Genomic DNA, 5,603 nt, shown 5'->3' on the forward strand with positions numbered 1-5,603 from the left:
AAAAAAAAAAAAAAAAAAGAAGAGGCAGAGCCTTGATGGCCATGTTAGGGACATTGGTCTCCATCTGAAAGCAGCCGGAAACCTTAGAAAGGTTTGAAGCAGGGGTGTAATGTGATCTGATTTGCAATTTAGAGTAGAAGCAGGCAAGCATGGAAGTGGGAGTGACTAGTCATGAGAAAGGATAAGCTTAGATAAAGCATAATAGCTTGGACTGGGATAGTAGAAGTGAAAATAAAAATAAGTGAATATATTCAAAGTATATTTAGGACATAGGTGATGGATTGTATGTGAAGGGTAAGAGCGAGGTAGTTTATAGTTTGAGCAACTTGATAGATGACAGGACTGTCTGCTGAGGAAGGAGCAAGTTTGAGATACATCAATACTAAGGAAGTTGGTGAAGCTGGTGGTTAAAGGCTACCCCTCTTGGTCTCCTCATATCTCTGTATCTTCCATGCTAATGAAACCCAACTGTCATGGTTTCCTAATAGCTTTCCTGATGTAGAAGTGCCATGACCTTTTTGCAGCCCTCATTCTCCTTGACATTGTTGTACATATTTCACAGGATGAAATATGTGACAGCTCTTTAAATAGTAAGACTATTATTTGGAAGAAGAATTAGAATGACTTTGTGTGGCCCTCAAGAGGAGAATGAGGACCTATGGGAATATAGATTTTAGCTAAGCATAAATAAAAATTGTGTAATGATTAATGAAAAGGAACATGTCAGGAAATGGTAGCAAGGTTCTTGTGATAAGAATTGTTTGTGCAATCCTCTGTGACCATTTCATGGAGATTATTGTAGTGAGGATTTATCCATTGGATGGGGGAGGATCTGAGAAGGGGTCACCAAATGACCACTACAGTCTTCTAACCCTGAGATTCTGTGGTTCTATGAAATTTCCATGTTCTTATTCCTCCCGTTGTGACAAATACAGGAAATTCTGAATAACTGTAGCTTGAAGAATCTCTCCCGGGTGCTGACTGCTTATTCATTCAGAATTTTGTCATTTCTTTGAGTGCATGCATGAGAGCAGAATTTATTCAGAACAGTCACTCAGCAGTAAAACACGGAGAATGCATTAATGAAGCTACAGTAATTGAGGATTTTACCCAAGTGTAACTCTCAGCCCTATCTCATGCATAATTCTTCTGCAGTATGGATTGTACCTTTCTTAGCTAGCATGGAGTGGCCACCTTGGAAGAGCTGCATGTTTTAATGATGTGAGAAGATGTTTCTTGGTTTGATGATCCAAATAAGGGAATTGTTTGCGTCTGGAAATGCGGATGAGTTTTGAATACCAGGGTGCATTGGGAGATAGGGGGATAATGATATCCCCCTCCTCAGACACTTTACTATCGAGCTACATTGTCTCAAGGCTGTCTGCTATGCATGTAACGAATAAGGCATTTCCTTTCTTTAACTATTGATTGCATTACCGTTATTCACATTTAAATAACACCTCTGTCAATAAAGATAGTGAGAAGCTGCATTCAGTATCTACAGTTATCACGCTGAATCTTTTCATGAAGCAACATGGGCAAATTCCCATGATCTCTGGAAAGTGGTTTGTTTCAAGGGTGAGAGTGTATTGCTGTTTCCAACTTAGTATGCTAAAAATAGGGCCGGGAGGGGTATGAGTTTCTCCAAATACAATTTTATTCTTAGTCACTCTCTGAGATTGTTCAACACGTCATGGTTGCTACTAATTTTTAGTCCCAGATGCACTGCAAGTTTATAAAAGCAGGACCCATGGTTATCACATTCATCATTGTATCTTGTACATCTGACAAAGTGTCTGTCATGTGGGAGGCACTCAACAAATATTTGTGGAAGGAAGAAAGGCTGGCAGAGGAGGACTGGAATGTGATCTTATGTTAAGTAAGCAAGCATAGAATGGACACCTAAATATTGTCCGTGACGGAAAATACAAGTCACGCTCATGAGTAGGGGTGGGTACCAGAGTTTTATAATAATAAATGTCAAGAATGAGACTCAAATTCCATGACCAAATTCTCTGTTTACATTGGTAAGCAGTTAACATGGGGCAGGAACATGATTGACTCGTTGAATTTCAGACCTCAGGAATTAGCTTCTTAGGCTGTTTTAAACGCTTCGCTAGCCCTCTGAGTTCATCAACTGACACAATCCTGGAAACTCAAGGAATTGTTCTAGGTAGATGCTTGGAGAGAGTTAAAAATAAAGTAGGCAATTTATCTGCTGCCCTCACAGGGCTGAATCTTCTCAATGAGAGATATATTTTGTATGAAAATATAATAGAAATACATGATGAGTGTCAAGGTGAGTGATCACTGTGGGGTGCAGAGAGCAGTTCAGGATTCATGGGTGGGTAGGATTTACACTAGGCTTTCAGTACCTGATTTGGACTTGCCTCAACAATGAGAAACGGGAAAGCATTTTTAGGCAGGAGTCAGACATGGAGGCAGGAATGCTTAAATCATACTGAACGTCCACGTGACCAAATTTCAAGATGACTCACATTAGAATTTCCCTTGAGTACAAATGATTCAATTTCTGAACAAAGATTTAGCCTCATTGGGGAATGGTTTGCTGTGTGAAAAACAAGACTGAGGTTTTCAGTGGACACGTTTGCCTTTGGAAAAAATAATACCGATCTGTAAGTCTAGCTGTTGCCAAAAATAGAATGATTGGTAGTGGTGGTAGCATCAGCTGCTACTTTGCTAGGCTTTACTTGCGTTAACTTAATTAATCATCCAAGAACTTAAGAAGTAAGCACTAATATCATTCCAGTCTTGCAGATCGGGAAACTGAGACTCAGAGAGGTAGGAAAGAAAAAAAAAAAAGAAAGGGAAGGAAAGGAAAAGAAAAGAAATAAAACGTATCCATGGTCACAGAGCTGGAAAGCACCTACTTTTAACGCAGGGTTTATAATGAGGAATAACGGGAGATAGGAAGAGAGGCAGGGATTTGACGCCAGTTTGATTGAGAAGTTTGGGTTTATTCCATAGTCTGTGGGTGGTTGTTGAAGACATTTCTGTCTTTAATGCCATGTGGGAACTAGGCTGGAACCCAATTCACCTCATCCTATCAGCACATTAGCAATGGCTGGGCTAATCCCTAGCGCTATGAGTCCACAGCAAACTAGGTCAATGGGATTTCCCCATCCCCTGCGGCTGTTCAGGCCAGTCACAGGCCTCCAGAACTGACACACTACATTTCAGTTGCTCTTTCATTGATTCTTTAAGGCATCTTGAAATGAGAGAGGTCATCTAATTCCCACTCAGGTCAAATTCTCTATTAGTATTCAGTCAGCTTGCTTTACTTCCCTGTCTGCCAAAAATCCACAGGTGACCAAATTTCAAGATGGCTCACATTGGAATTTCCCTTGAGTACAGATGATTCAATTTTTGAGCAAAGATTTAATTTAATTGGGGAATGGTTTGATGTATGGAAGGAGACTGGGGGTTTTCAGTGGACTTATTTGGCCTTGGTAAACTTGAGAATTATTGCTAATGTCATGTGGCAGAAGAATGTTTTAGCCTACTAGACTAGCTTTCTATAGTGCTGAAGACCTAGCACAGTCCTTCATGCATAGTGACACTAAATAAATATTTCTTTAATAAATTAGAGGACATGTAAATTGGAATTAATGATTTGTGTCCAACTTTAAAATGTCTGATTTGAGAGAAATTTTGTAGATATTGGAACAAGTTTGAACAAGACAAATAAGAAATTGACCAGCTGCTTCCCTCATGAATCTTACTGTCACCCAGGAAGAATAGGGGCAGTCCACTAATCCTCCAGTGAGTAATAGTGTTGACAAAGAAAATGCCCTTTTCACTTTGTATTATGTCTTTAGTGTGAAAGATCCTGATGTTCATTGGACCACACTTGCCTTTCAGAATGTCAGTGGCATCTTTCTATAGCCTCCAAAAAGACAGTGTGGCTCAGTGAGATAGAGAGTAGGGCTATTCAAAGTCCTTTAAAATCATAGGCTTTCAGGAGACCTATGTTCAGAGCCCTGCTCCTCCAGTTATGCTGTGATACAAGGCAAGTAAATGGCCAGGCTGGACCTCAAACTCTTTATCTGTTAAACGGAAGGTAATAATACCTTCTTTGCTGGATTCTTATAATGATTGATGAGGAAACTCTGTAAAGCACCTCACACATAGTAGGTGCAAAATAAATCTCATTTCACGTCTTCTTTTCTTTTGTCAAATGAATAGTTTGTACAATTAAGCAATAAGTATAGCTCTGCTAAATTTGGTCTGTGTGGAGGTTCTAACACTGAGTTACTATGACAACTTTTTTTTTTCTGGAAAGGCATTTTCTCTAAGATTGGTGATTTAAAAAATGAAACTGCTCTATTAAAAAGGTACAAAATACCTGCCATACATTTTTTGTACTCCCTCCCTATTCATCAATTTTCTTCAAGTATTTTCATTTAATTTTACTGTAAGATAGAAGTTGCTTTTTTCCAATAAACGTACCTGGAATATCATAAATCATGCTTTATTCCATTTATCTTAAAATGGTTTTCTTAAATATACTAGCTCATACTGAAGCATTCTAAGGACTTCTTTATAGACATCCAAGGTCATAGAAGGTCAGGACTATTCATTGCTCTTTTAATCAAGGATGGCAAACACATAGCACAAATTCTGGTACTTCGAACATCCGTGCTCACGGCACTCATTACTAATAGTCCAGTTTTTCCCTCAGAATCCTTCTGAACACAGCAGTGCAGAAAGCAGCTATCCTTAAATTGGTGCTACGGTGTAAGTTCATACTTTCATGGACTAAACCATGAGTGAGGTTCAGATGTTCATCAAGGTTGCTTGATATGCTGCCTGGAATTATATAACGTATACATTCCTTGGGTTAACAGTGCCTTCCTTCCAAGGATATCTTTGAAAATGTTTTTATGCAATAGAAATGGAAACACAGTGACCCTATGAGATTAGGTGCAGTTTATCAACACTGATTGAGAGGAGAAAGATTGGGGCAAGGAATATTGTACAAGAGAAGGCAGCTACAGCTGTAGGTTTTCTGCAGGTGGGCTTGCCTTTGATCCAAAAGGTGAATATAGACCTAGTGTTTGTATTTTATTTTTGTTTTCGTTTTTTTTTTTTTTTTTTTTTTTTTTTTTTTGCGATACGCGGGCCTCTCACTGTTGTGGCCTCTCCCGCTGCGGAGCACAGGCTCCGGACGCGCAGGCTCAGCGGCCATGGCTCACGGGCCCAGCCACTCTGCGGCATGTGGGATCTTCCCGGACCGGGGCACGGACCCGTGTCCCCTGCATCGGCAGGGGGACTCTCAACCACTGCGCCACCAGGGAAGCCCTAGTGTTTGTATTTTAAATGAAGAAATTAAAGTTGAGCTATCAAGTCTGTTAATTTAATGTTTCCCAAACTTAAATAATTCACTCACCACCTTCATGATTTTTGATTATTCATTTGCCATTTGAACTATTATTAAATAACTATTTTATTTATTGTGCCTCAATTTTATTTAAAGTTTATTTAAACACAAAATTTTATTTCTCTATTATGATAAACATTTACATCGTTGAATATCATAGAATATAAACACTTCAAAAATTAGACTATGACATTAAATTCTA

The sequence above is a fragment of the Grampus griseus genome (assembly GCF_964374135.1).
Source record: "Grampus griseus genome assembly, chromosome: 8".
Taxonomy (NCBI): Eukaryota; Metazoa; Chordata; class Mammalia; order Artiodactyla; family Delphinidae; genus Grampus; species Grampus griseus.